Genomic DNA, 15,609 nt, shown 5'->3' on the forward strand with positions numbered 1-15,609 from the left:
AATATCCATCTTCTGGATCATCATGTTACTATATAAATAAAAGTAAAAAACGATTGTACGAATTTTATAACATAGTTTTTTGTACACCAATAATAATAATAATGATATCATCATTGACTATTGGATACTGAAATAGACATCCCATCTATAAGGACCAGCTGTAGCAAATTTTTTGTTAAAAGGAGCATAGTTGTGTGAGCCAGTTACAGAATGCGCTAGTGACTAAAACCCTATTTTATACCTTATTTTTTGTTGCTGGCAAAGTTGATGGGTCATAACAGTTGCTATAGCTCTCAATAAGTCATTCCATTAGTTTGAATTGGTAAAAAAGGTTGTGTATTCAACAGAAACCAGTAATTTAGATCAGCGCAATCTGTCGGTGGCTCACATCGACTACGACGATTTTGGGTAAAAAAACTGGCTACAAATATTAACTTTGGAATATATGTTGTAGAGTACAGCAATATAACCAGAGGAGAACGATCTTTTCAATGATATAGATAGAAAGTGGAGTTTTGGTAGATCATTGTTATTGATATTTAAACACTTCTTAAACTATTTTCTCTAAATATTACAACATATTTATTGGCTAATGTTTATCCTCTGGTATGTTTACAAATAAAAGCCGTCAACCCTAAACAAGAGAAAAAACATTGAATCCGTATCAGCCGAATCAAAACGTCGCGAAGATAAAACACCCATCAAATTATGATTCAGCTTTTACATTAGGAGGAGAAGTCTAATATTGTAGTATTTATAGTCAATTTTGTGAGAGATATGTGGAATGCCACAATTCGGTTTTAACTCTGTAGTCATTTACCTTATTAATATCGGTAGAGTTAAACATAATCACATTTCTTTTAGGGGGTAATCAAGGTAAACTTCTTTTTAAGGTTGTTATAATCTTACATACACTTTAAAGCAGTCCCTCAATCCCCCAATAATACACTTTCTCAAGTAAAGCAGCGGCGTCAAGCAGAGATTTGCAAACATGCGGTTACGTCGTGATAAATCGCCAGGCGAGGTGCGGTAGCAAATTTCACAGGTTTAGGAATTTGGCAAATCTGGGCTCGAAATGCGCCTCAAACAGCGCCCGTCCTGGCGTATATCACTGCACAAAGGGCCCCAGCGGCAATACATCACATTCTTGTTGGCGATTTCCAGACAGAAAGTTCCTAATTAAACGTAAATCCGCTCAAATTTGGCCAATTTGGTTCCCACAGGAGGATTCAGACACAACAGCCGTATTCTAACTTCAATTAAATTTAGTTCAAACAAGAATTTGCTTTTCAATACATCAGATTGTCCGTTTTCTTCAAATTATAATTTATTAAAGAGAAGGAAGTTTTCTAGAGAGTTTTAAACGTAGAAAATATTTGTGTATATGATTTTTCTAACTAGATTTCGAATATATATCTTAAAACGTTTACAGTTTTCTACTAAACAATATAAAGTCTTAAAAGCAGTTTGCAATATTGGAAATTTTCTTTAAGTATTGTTTCTACCAAATTAAAGAGTAGTATTAACATGATCTAAAAATTTAATTTGTAGTAGGAATACCGAATGTTTGTAAATTATTTTTCAGGTTCTTCATATTTTCTTCTTCTTCTTCTTCTTCTTCTTATTATTATTATTACTATTATTATTATTATTATTATTATTTTCTTTTTTAAATTCTTCTTCTTTGGCCGCTGGGGGCCTTAAAACGAAAGTAAATTAGTCCCGGGTTCAGGTCTTACCACGAGGATGGTATTAGTCAAACCAAATGTTATTTAAATAATAAATATCGCATGGTTAAGGAAATATTTTATGTGCGATAGTAAAAAACTGATCAGAGTACTATGAGTGTAACCATTTATTCTGTCCTGTAGCGTAACAACCAGCGAACACATAACAAAATAGAAGCGCTACTCGGAGCGCAGGAGCGTGGCAGTCTTACTAGCCGGCGAAACGGACAAAGATGGCGGCGCTAGCCTACCTGTCGGGGAAATAAATATGTGCACTCGAGTTTGAGCCTAAATATCTCAGAGATGAATAATCCAATTTGTTGAAACAAAAATTAAATATAAGCTGGTTTAAATACATTTTACGTGGTAGCAATAAAAAAAATCCGTTATCCAGAAAAATGTATATTGTTGAAGGATCCTAAAAAGTACCGGTTTTTAAGAAACTCTGCACTAACACTGAAGTTTGAAATTTAATTGTAAACAAACCACTGAGCCAATCGGCCTGCCAGTTGCGGGAGAAATTTTTGTGTACAAATATATATCTGTTTAAAAAACACCTTTGTTCGCATTATAAATCTGTCATATTGGTGTTATTTCTTGTGTCACGACAAACACGATGGTATTTTGAACGAAATTTTTAGCGTCTTATTAACGATGTTAGCATACGTTTTAAGAATAAACATCAGCATAAAAACTATCGTGAGTAAACATTTTAAAATGCATGGAACTGTTAACAATAAATCTACCAATAAGCCATAAAAATTTCAGAAAGATTGGCTCAGTGGTTTGTTTACAATTAAGTTTTAAACTTCAGTGTTAGTGCAGAGTTTCTTAAAAACCGGTACTTTTTAGAATCTTTCAACTATAAAAATTTTTCTGGTAAACGGAAATTTTTTTTATTGTTACTACGTAAAATGTATTTAAGCCAGTTTATATTTAATTTTTGTCTCAACAAAATCGGTTTATTAATCTCAAGAGATATTTAGGCTCAAACTCAGCACATATTTATTTCCCCGACAGTAGTCCCGGCGTGTGCAGCGCGTTAGTCGTCTGCTATGCTTGCTAAGAATAGTGTAGATATAAAGTTAATGATATTAGTGTAAAGGAAAACAATGTAATTGAGGACTTGACGAACAAAGTACTTGGACAATGTGTAGGAGTAAATTTGTTTCCAAATAGTACATATTTTTTAGGATATGAAACAATATGGACAAAAATCATTTTTGTTTAGTACCTAATTAAAATTATTGCTAAAAAATATTTCAATGTTAGAGTTCGCTACTACTGTAAAATAAGTAACGAAAGTCTTCACAAAAATAAAATCAGGCAACATCACAATAAAACTGTAATTTTTCTGGGACAATAAATTGAGTGTAATTTCACAAATATATTTGGGAAGTTTAATTTAACTTACAGAATTATCTTTAGTTTATCTTGGATGATATTGAAAGCTAATTAGTCCTTAAAAAGTTGTGCTAAACGGTTTAAAATTCTTCATAGACAATATATTTGAAAATTTCTTTAATACATACAATATTACAGTACAACAGTATAAATAAAACATTAAAACACTGCACGCTAAATGTATAGACGACGGCCCGGCGGCGCAGCGGGCGTGGCGCGGAGCAGCGGCAATGGATCCCTTTTGTACCTGATTTTTTAGAAAACCGAACATGATAAAAATTTTTGGTGAATCGGATAGTTAAATTTGGTTATTTATCCACAACTTTCCCGCTGACGAAATTTCTCTGACCAAAAAATAAAAAATTTCCTCGCAATACAACTTTTTCATGTCTGAATCTGAAAAATTAAACTACATAAGTGTTAAACATATTTATAACTCAATTACTATCATAACTAATAACTTTATATTACCACCATCGTTTTCCTCAGTATCATATCTACAAGTGTGCAAAATTTCAGAATTTTTTGTCAACTATTAATGTTGTTTATGATCGTGTATTTGTCGCGGGGTTTTTAATGCGAACTGAGCTCGCGGCTCTTGGATTCAGGCTGTATGACGGACCAAGATGGCGGATTTGGCCACACTTTCAGTGCATTTGGTTAAACGCCGTGTCCTCTCTATTATTATTATTATTATGTGCTCGCTGGTAACAACCTAAAGTATTGTAAAGCTCCCGTTTCCGCATCACATACCTTCACAGCTGTCAGTGACAGGTGACTGGTCAAAGTGTGATTGTTGACAGATCCCCTCAGTCTCTGACAGGTGTCCAAACACCTCCAAACACGCACACGCAGTCACAGACCGCCAAAGTGAGCGGATATCAGGAAGGGGTTGGCAAAGATTGGCTTAGGACCGTATCATGAGTGCAAACTCTCGCTGAACCAGGCAAATATGTCGAGTGGGGGATCTGCATCATGGATTTCTTCTGTGGACGTTTTTGAAATTACGATGACAATGTATGTCTCATAGACCGATAAGTTGGAATTTTCAAAATAATAAGCAATAATTTCAGAGGTTCGTATTAAGTTTGTAAACTTATGCTTAAAATAGCTTATGAATTCACTTAAACTTTTGAATATGTTTCAATCTGAATTCAAGTTAATTCCTTACATCCATAAAAATGCATGGATGAATTTGGTTATGTAAAACAATTTATATACAACACAAGCAGAGTGTTGTATGTTATATTTTATAAGAGAAGTGTAAGGCATACAAAACGATTAAGACTAAAGCTTGAAATGTCGATGTTTACTAAAAAATATAAAACTATCTCATCTCAATATAACTTACCTGTAAACCTAATTATATCTATTACTATTCATTAAAATTAAAATAATACTATACTTTGTAACCATACACAAGAAGACAGAGTATTACTAACCATATAGGCCGTTTCATTCCAAGATCTTATAATATCCTTTTAATTGTATTTGGTCGACTCCCGAATTTACAGCGTACAAAACTTAATGACAGCTCATAACCAGAATACGAGGGGAAACATCAGATAATTGAGAGGCTCTGGAATAATCAGACAACGAGTGCTGCGCTTGCGTGCTGCATTATTTATGATGGGTAAATAAAGCAGTTATGCGATTAATAATACTTTCAATTTAATGTGGGCTGCGTCTATCACCCTGAAGATCTGCATAATTAGCTAACAGGTCGGTGCCCCACGCACAGTGCGTGGCGGCTTACATGTACCGGCACACGGGGCGATGATAGCACTTGGCAGACATTGTGTGACTATAGCAGGCTGGGTAATGGTTAGCTGGTCCCGTAATCCGAGGGTCGAAAAAGGTTGGGGCAATAAAACGACTCAACTGGTCCCGAGAGGTCCAGGTAGTTTTGGGGCGGCTAATCCAGCGGGGTAATGAGGTATGAAGCGTGATGTAAACAAACAATAAATACTTGCAGTCCTGTCCTCGGCAATGAATGGTGCGAATTTTGGAATTCCCTCGTCATCATCCCATCGCGTGCAATGCATCACTTCGCTCTACACGTCAACAACAGCAAATACTTGCAGCGATCTCGGCATCAAAGAATGTTGCGAATTTGGGGTTTTGTAACACTCACCTACCATAAGGGGAAGTCGATAAATATACCTTTAAAAATTTATGAGAGAAGTAAACAAAATGGAGTACAAGAGGTAGTACTGTAATAAGCAAAGTTAGTAGGGATATTTATGTTCAAAATCAAATGTTATGGGGAGAGAAGGAACGTGGAGGAACAAGAAGACTGTAGCAATGAAATACTTTATCGACAAAAAGCTAGAATCTATTTCAACAGGGGAGATCACTTTTAGCGAATTTCCCCTATAGGGAATATGCTATTACCGTACTACTCATGGTGAGACCTGGACCCGGGACCGATTTATTTTTTCGTTTTGAGGTCCATAGAGGCCAAAAACGCCATCCGTTCAAATTCATATATAACACCACACCGTCCGTTAGCGCGATAACGATAACTCGAGCAAAAATGTTCCGATTTTGATTACATTTGGTACAAACGTGTAAACTTATGTTTATTCGAGCGAACCAGCATGATCGGACTATGGGAACAGGGGTTTATGGGGGTTTAAGGGGTAAAAATTGGGTTTTCCCATTTTTGACCTTAAAAACTTTAGCAATTTCTTTTCAAACCATTTCGTAGAGCTTAAAAAAACAAATAATATAGTATATTAAAGCGTTGTTATGCGCCTTATTGTTACGGAGAAAATTCCAAAAATCTGTTATTTTTAAATTCCCATGTTATTCTTATGGAGAATAAGTTAACTGTTGTAGTTTGCTTGTTTATGGACAGATTTTGATCAAATTTGGAAAATACTAAACTATTAACATTTTACAAAAAAAAACACATTGTTACCCTCCCTGTTGCAGCAAATCTAAGTAATCGTTAAACTAATGTTATTTAAATAAGGAATAAATGTGACATTTTTAAGGAGACATTTTAGAGTAAAACCAATCAGGCAAATGGAAATTCGCGTAGTCTGCAGGTGGGTTCGGTTTGCTGCGGCGGGGGTATTTTAAAATGTGTATCAAACGTTTCCTTACCAAGAGAGGTTTATTTGAGGGGAATAGAGTCTGTAAATATAGTTTTTAGTCATTTGTAATACGGTAGTTTGTTTGTAAAATCTTTGTAAGCATTCAGTTTGTCGTATTTTTCGTATATTTTATGAGTTTTTTGTTTCGTTATCAATTGTAAATATATCTTTACAGCAATTTAATTTCATATATCATCGTATTTGATCTGGTTTTTTATCAATGTTTATGTCAATTTTTGTGTTAAATATGTTTTTAAATGTACTTAGTAATTATTTAATCGTAAATATTCATCTTTATTTATGTACTAGCTGAGTGCCCATTCTACGCACGGAGATCTTATAGTGGTCAGTTGAAACCTTCCTACATGTTATTGTACCTCTTGTATATAAAGAACAGCAGTTGGTTTGCATATTTTCAAATATGCTGGCCAAACTATTATATATAAACAAATACAGTATCCGACGGTTTCAAAATGCGTAATAGAACTATAAGGGGTACACTTCCATATCTGTTGGCACAAACAACCAAATGAGTAATATTGATTATTCGATTGTTTAATTCGATATATCGTTTGGTTAGTTAGGTTATGTTAACCTTACCTAACTAACCAAACGATATTTAGTTAAAATACTATACCTCAACCTCACTATTAATTATTAAGGTTGGAAATTTCACTATCAAAGGTGTTCTTGTCCTGTCCGTACGGAACACTGAGTAATATAATATGCGCTACCAACTTATGAATAATTGTTTAGGCCTACGAACCCAAGAGATAGGCAATTGGTCTATTGGCTGTATGGTCCAGCGAGCAGCACATAGCGTTGAGAAGACACATTGGAAAAGCGATTTGAGCATAATCCGTAAACCTCTGTTACAATCACCCACTGCTGTTGTCACTTTACACTTTACACAACCACCATTGAAGTGCTATCAATGAGTTGAAACCTTTCATGCAAGCTATTGGTAATGCTTATGTAAAAAATGTAAGTTTCCCAGCCTTATAAAACACAGATTCAAGGTTTTTTTCCTGGTTATCAAAACTCGAGAAAACTGTTATACTCAAAGAATCTCTATTTTCATTTACGGTTACCCTACAAATTATTGAACTTGCGATTAATTAAATCCGTTATGTAAGGAAAAACTGTTTTAATCCAATTTGGTTTGGATTTGCTTTTGAAACGTGATCGGAAATGATTGCGGTATTTGTAAACAACATTCAATGTAAACATATCAGTGACATCTAGAGAAAAATAATCTTGATCCGAAGGGCTGTTCGCTATTTCATAAAAATTGGGAGAAAACTTGATAAAAATTGCTCAAAATTGGGGTTTTAAACGTCCGTAAGTTTATTTAAAAAGTAGTGAGGCCATATTTTAATAGCTAAAGACACTCTCGTCAATCCAGTGAAAACATTAAAATGATTCGGATCTTGATAGGTAGGTACTCTCGTTTTTCAGGAGAAGGCCGCGTAAATGGCTCTTGGGCCGTGACAGACGGAAGACAGGCAGACAGAAATTGAGATGAGACTTGTTTCGGCTTCTTTAATGTATAAAACGTAAAAATAACCTAAGAATTTATGATTCTGAGCAATGTACAGACAAAACTCTAGTTTTATTTATATAGATTGTTTTAAACACATGTCTTTGTATATTTTTCAGTTCTTTTCTTAACGCATTTGTATTTTATAATAAATATTTTCAGCATGAAATAATCGAAAATTATTCACAACACTGTGTATTAGTATCCCTAGGAATTAAAACCCAATGAATTCTATAACCTGCCATATTACTGAAACTCATTCGCTGAATCACCATTTAAACACTCACAAGTATATAAACATTAATGCTGTACTTTTTAATGGTAACACTATCTAAATCTATCAAACACTCTCAAAACATGTGTTTTTAGAGACAGCGAAACACCTCAGGTCTCTTCCTCCTACTGATGAATGAGCATTGATAGCTATACAAACACTAGCTGTAATCCTGTTAGACAAATTACAAAGGGGCTGCCGACGGGACCAGTGGAAGTGCGGATTTAGAGACCTTACTTGAGACTGGGACCAGTAGAAGTAGGGTACCTGGCTTACGGGACCAGTTGAGTCTGCCCCAGCAGGCTCAGTATAACCTGGATAATGGCAGACAATGTGTGTGAAGACCTGGATACTGGCAGACAATGTGTGGGGGCTGAAGACTATAGCAGGCTCAGTATAACCTGGATAATGGCAGACAATGTGTGTGAAGACTGAAGACTATAGCAGGCTCAGAATAACCTGGATAATGGCAGACAATGTGTGCGGGCTGAAGACTATAGCAGGCTCAGTATAACCTGGATTCTGGCAGACAATGTGTGAGGGCTGAAGACTATAGCAGGCTCAGTATAACCTGGATAGTGACAGACAATGTGTGCGGGCTGAAGACTATAGCAGGCTCAGTATAACCTGGATAATGGCACACAATGTGTGTGAGGACTGAAGACTACAGCAGACTCAGTAACCTAGATAATGGCACGAAATGTGTGTGAGGATTGAAGACTATAGCAGGCTCAGTATAACCTGGATAATGTCAGACAATGTGTGCAGACTGAAGCCTATAGCAGGCTCAGTATAACCTGGATAATGGCAGACAATGTGTGTGAAGACTAAAGACTATAGCATGCTCTGTATATCTTGGATAATGGCAGACAATGTGTGTGTAGACTACAGCAGCTTACTGGTCTTACCACTAACGGGTGTTAGTGGTTTATATGAGATATTAGCTAATATCTCATATAGGATTGGGTAATCCTATATGAGATATTAGCTAATTTTTCGTACATCTCTAACCTTTATAAATTATCCCCCAAAATGGTTTCCATCTGATTTTACTGGTAAAACCAAACTGCCGATGCCAAAGTATTAACTGTTTAGCCTCTTACAATTCGTGTCCCCACATATTGTCTGGTTCAAAGTTTAAAATATGCCTGCTGACAATATTGGTTGATACAAAGAACATATCATAAAAAAAATACAAAAATATTAGCTAGAATCAGTATAAGATGACAGTAAGAAAAATATACAACCCCCGACTGCAGATTATTGATTATCTTTTACCTAAGGTATACAGTGGAAGCTCGATAACAAGTAGGGATGAGCAAATAAGACTTGTTATCAAGGTCGACTTTGCTATTGAGGTTTGCAATAATGTGTAATTAAGGGTCAAGGATTAAGGGGATCAATTAAGGAAACCAATGTTATTTGAAACTGACTCTTGTTATCCACTTGATAACAATAGATATAAAATCCCTAACGAGATCGAATAAATCGACAGAAACACTGTTTTAACACGATTAACACGTAGTTTTACCAAAAATATGTACAAAGGAACGTTGCACCCTTCATGACTTAGGTCTTTGTCCAAACGATTATCTAAAGTGCTACAACACATTCTGGCAATAATGCTTCAAATGCGCCCACGATTTATAACGCAGATAATATCAAGATATGTACACAGCAGTCAAATTAAATCCACACTGAGGCCAATTATGTCGGTGACGCCTTAATGTATTCAACCGTCCAAAAACCGTCCGTTCGATGCTAATTTAATTGTTTAATTACAATTTATAAACAAACAATGGTTTATCGTCGAGGACTGTTATTTGTAAATACCTACTTTGTGTGAGAGAAATTTGGTTATCAGTGTTTCATCTCGGTTCTTGACACGATTTGAAATTATAACTACGTTACTGAGTTAATTGTTTTCGGATGGTTAAGAATGATTTATTGCACTTTAAGTGGTTTAGTAGTTCATAGCTTTCGACCACAAAATAATTTCCTACTTAACTGAGGGATGTCTTGTTTAGTTATTTAAGTTAATTGCAAATGCATCACGAATGTTCCATTTTACGATTTCAGTACAGAATCGTAAGAACTGTTGGCGAAAATATCTGTGCAGACGAAGGTTAAATTAATATAACCAAAATTAATCAAAACATCACATCCTGACTTTTAAAACAAATAAACACATCACGTAAACAGATATACAACAATTAATTTTTATTCAGTACCATTCACATTTTGTGCAATAGTAACGACAATGAGTATTTGAGTGTATTGCCAGCATCCTGGTAGCCTTGCCCGTCCCCAATTAGTCGAAGGTTCAGGAGACAGGTTCCATCATACCGACTATAGTAGATAGCACCTCGTAAGGAGAAGGAACGGGGTCGATCCCAAACAAATCCACTAACTTTGGCATATACCACTTACGGTTGAAAGAGTTTGTTGCTCCTTCATTCAAAAATACTATTGGCAAAGATGAGTGTGTAGCTTTTGTTCCGCGGTTGAAGACTAATTTCTTCACATCACTTTTGTTCCAGGGGTAAGCATGTAGATTTTGGGGCTGCCCGAAGCATCGCTTTTGTTCCGCGGACATCTCTCTTGTTCCGTGAGAGAGGGGGCTGCAATCTCTCCCCCAAATCCTCTCATTTGCTCTCCTCCTAATTCTTTCTTCATAGGTTAGGTTAGGTTATGTTTAGGTAACGTAACATTATTTAAATTATTTATATTTTTGTTGAGTTTCAAAGCTCGCATGAAAGAAAGAATTAGTAGGAGGACGAAAGAGAGAATTTGAGGGAGGGAGAGTGAAGCCCCCTCTCTCGCGGAACAAGAGAGATGTCCGCGGAACAAAAGCAATGTTTTGGGCAGCCCCGATATCTAACTGCAGATCCCCGAAACTAAAGTGATACAACCGCATAGACAGTTTTTTTTTGTCTTCTGACGCTAGGCACGAGCCTGGGATTGTTTTTCACATTACTTCAGGCTAGACCTAGGGTTTGGGGCATTATCACTTAGATAAAATAGCCGCATAGATAGTAACGAATATAAGTGTAATCTTATTAACCTGAGTCACATAGAGCGAACCCACCAACAGCATTAATTGCATAAAAAGTTAGTCGGCCGCTAAGCCAGTTTGCAGGGGTTGATGTTGATATGATTGGTTTACCATGAGTGCCCCTAGACCCTTGGCTGGTAACTCTGTTGTATCATATGTAACACTGTTACTGACCGATGCGAACAAGTTCCAGATAATAGGTTACTACTAACAACTACAAACACATCGTGTTCGGAAGGGAAAATTGAATATTAATTCAGTATATTAAGTGTTCAGTGTTTCATCGTCCAAACATTTTGAATTCACAGACAGATAACTCTTGGATTTGTTTAACTGCGCATCATTTTTGGGTCGTTCGGTTTATGTATTTCAAAAGTCTTTGTGGATGAAGATATTTTGTTAAGTTCTTGAGTAAAAATTGACATTTCTTTATAACGATGACTTTTACACAAGAGAAGCCATATAATTGCTTGAATTCTGATTACAGCCAATTTTTTTCATTTTTTCATTGTATTAGTTCAATAAACATCAAAGTGTTTTTATTCCTCGCGTCATTTTCCATTTACTCAATCGACTATAAAAATACTAATATGATGTAACATACAGTAATAGCATTCCAAAAACCTAACTTTTTACAAAACCTTAACCTTCTCTAGAACAAGGGTAAGGTGATCTCACCGACTATTTTATGTTGGATTTTCTTCAACCAATAAACAAAAATCAAGTTCTCTGTTACATAAATCAATTAATTAAAAGTGTAAACTTATTTATGATTAATTATCTTACACTCACAAGTTTCAAGATTATCCTCATTCAACAAATTGTTCCATTTTTCATAGAGCATGAGAGAAATTTAAGAGTAAACTAAACATTCTTTCTTTCATAAGTTAGGTTAGGTTAGGTTAGGTTAGGTTAGATTAAGTAAAACTATTTAAATTAATAATTTAACGAGTTTTAAAGCCCGCATGAAAGAAAGAATTAGGAGGCTAAACATAAACTAAACTTTGAGGGCAATTTTTTGTCACCCCGACATTGTAAGTTGGGTAGCGTCTCACACGACAGGCAAGTCAGCTGATCAATACAAGCGTTTTAATCCAACCCTTTTTGAACGCCTCTCCGGGGGAAGGGGGTCAGGAAAGGGTAGCTAATTGTGTTCTTGGACGCTGAGTGCTCTGTAATTGTCCCTATCTCACTAGGCCAAGACAACATAACAGGGTTACGTCACGGCTTTGAGCTCTAATAGACCCAATAAGACACGCTGTTTCCTTAGGTGATAATTCGCTTAGAAAAAGCTACTTCTGCAAGGATTGGTAAGTTTGTTAGCTGGGGTTCAAGAGTAAAGTGTTTGGAACTTGTAGTACTAGGAGAAACGTTTTGTTTCGGGATGTAGGAATTTGAGATTTGGGTTTGTACATGTTGTGGGTAAGGGTGGGAGTGATGTTATACATCTTTTACAACTTATAAGTTTGTAATTCAACTAAACTATAGAAGAGCACCGTGCAATAAACTGTTGTGCAATGTATGTTTAAGTTGCACACAGCGAGAACAACGAGTAACAATAGTCAAACAAAATATCACTACACATAGATCTTACTAATGAAAAATAAATTGTCTCATGGAAAGTATTTTATGTTAAAAAAATAAAAGGGGTATTAAATAGTCAGTCATGAAAATTTGAACCAAAAGCTAGACGTTTTAAACGAATATAATTAAGGAAGGATACTTTAAAACATTATCTTAAATAAAATGTAAATAGTTGATCGGTTGTTAAGTAGAGTGAACTACGTGTAAAACAGATCTATAAGTATAAAATTTTTGAAAAAAAAAAACCTAATGACTCCAGCAATTTCACTTTGATTTCTATTTGCCAAGGAAGATTTGCAATGTCCCCAATAAGTCAATAAGTCATTTATTTAACCAAAATAACATATACATGCATTGGTCATGTCATTTAACAAAACATACAGTTTCTTAACTTCAATAAGAAATAATTAACCATACATTTGTTCGAAACAATTCAAAAAGATAAATTGCATTTATTGCATTCATTTTTTATCACGTTATTTAATTAACTATTTTTATTTTTTATAAAAACTCCTTACAAGGCCAAAAAATAGCTATAACTGTTTTTTTATCTTCTACAACAGCGAAGTAATAACAATTTATTTCCGAAAACCATTACAATGACAATATTTACCACTGGAGCCACAGTTTCAATATACATTAAAATAAAATTTACAGCCCCAAGTTAATAGGATTAGATATTCACGGGGTATCGAGACACATTTGTTTGTCTTTGAAGGCACTTTACTTATGAAAAGTAGGCTGAATATTCAATAAAGGGTTGTTTAAACGCTATATAGACTCCGGGCACGTTTAAAAACATCCCTGCAGCGAGCGCGGCCGGCAAGCGAGACATTGAGGCAAGCCCCAATATTCATTTATCATAATTGCCAGAAGCCAGCGCCGTATGTGTGAGCTATGGCAACTTCATTGCACACACGCCGCGCGGGTCTTACTGCTCTTGAAGGGGCAATTCCGCTAAGCCAGGGAGGCTCTTCGTTTTCTCTTTAAAATTTGGATACAAATACGTTTTCAAACTTTTTTTAATAAAAACATTTGAATGAGAGTTGTTGATTTATTAGCTTTCATTATTGATAGAACCTGTTGGCACCAGCTAAGTATTATAAATGTACGTAGTTGAAGTGAGTCACCGACAGAATGCGCTGATATCAATTACTGGTAGAGGATAAAAACTTTAGACCCGTTTCAAACTGTTTTGACGACTTAGCATTTAATAGTCAATGCTTCAAACATTAGGCCTACTCTCTCCTTACCGAAACAATTAACTATGGGAGAGAATAGGAATTAGACAGTAGCCCACTCTGTATATATTGAGAGTATTATATTTTTATTGAGAGTGTATATTGTACATATTGCTCTACGAGGTGTACAAAATATGCTTCAGCTGGTCCATATAGATAGGATGTATACTTCAATATCACAAAAGTAATGATATAGTTATTTGTGTAACTAGTGAGCAAAGTGGCACTTTGCTGCAAATGAGATAAATGTTATGCTTGTTAGGAGTGGTTCGCGAGTACAGCAAAGGCCATTTGCGCTCGTGTTAAACATTATATTTTTTTTACAGTCACTATAAAGCATATAAATAATTAGTCTTTCAAACACTATACAACACGTTTTTAGGTTGAAAGGTTAAATCAAAGCGTTGAACGGAATGGGAAACACTGCACCAGCTGATTGTAGTCCCGTAGTATCTTTAGGTGTTACTTATTTTCCAGAGTACACTTATTAACAGTAATAATCAGTATAAACATGATAAACAAGTAATTTTGTAACTTTCTTACTTACGCACCAAGAAGAAAACAGTTCGTATGCTCGTTCATACTTCTTTCTTGATTTTTCAAGAAACAGGTTTAATGAAACATGTTTTGCAGTTTGTGCTACATATGTCTTCTGGTGTAAACATATATATATATTCACAATCACTGAGTTCATTATTCTCAAACATGTTAGGCCCACTTATAATTCTTCTTTCAAATACTACACTTTAGGTTATGTTCAAACCAAGCGTTGAAAGAAAATAGTATATAAACACGAAATGACAGGTTAAATCGCCAATAGTCAATCAGCTGATCATATTAAAAGTATCTTTTAAGTGTTGCCAACCTATTTTTAAGTGTACTCGGATTACGTGCATAATAAAACCACGCTATTTTGTGTTGTTTGGTTAGAATACTGGTGTGCGCCAAAGTATAAACCGTGCGACAAAGTATAAACGGTGCGACAAAGTAAGTAAATGCAGCAATTAGCAGCTTTCCGTACTATTATCAGTGCAAGGAAGCCAACTTAGTCGGGTGACTGTAGGAAAAGTTCTTTGGTTCACCTTACGTTTTGGCGATGGTAAGTTTATATCTGCAACGATCACTCAAATTAAAACTTTTTTACACTATGTAACACAAAACAGTCAGAAATTAAAAATCTGCGATTTACAAACGTGAAAGTTGGCTCTAAAACCTGTTCAAGGAGCTTTCTAATTTACATAAGGTTCGTAATTTTTATAATGTCCTTGTTTAAAATACGTGAGATTATTATTCTTCTGCCAATATTTTGTAGTTCTGTACAATTATTTTCTAGATTTTAAATCAGGAGCTCAATTGGATGGTTTTGCTGGCACAAATAATATTAATTTTACATGTAGTCTCATTCAAATTAAAACTTAAAATTATATAGGCTTGCTCACGTTCTACAAAAGTTAAACATAATTGTAAATTTTTATATTTAGCATTTTCGCGTATGTCTTATTTAAGATTCATTGACGGAATTTCCTGCATCAAATGGTGTAGTCTTTATAACCTTATTTTCGTGACAATATATACAATTCATCATCTGGACAAACTAAAGCCATAAATCTAAGGGTTTGTTTCTTAGGAACATGGAGATAAGAGATAAAGAAGAGTGTTCGTTGTGCATAGTAAGTGGTCACT

Source organism: Macrosteles quadrilineatus, unplaced genomic scaffold, assembly GCF_028750875.1.
Source record: "Macrosteles quadrilineatus isolate MER2022 unplaced genomic scaffold, UCM_ALF_1.0 Scaffold_3__2_contigs__length_128488019, whole genome shotgun sequence".
In the NCBI taxonomy this organism is placed as follows: Eukaryota; Metazoa; Arthropoda; class Insecta; order Hemiptera; family Cicadellidae; genus Macrosteles; species Macrosteles quadrilineatus.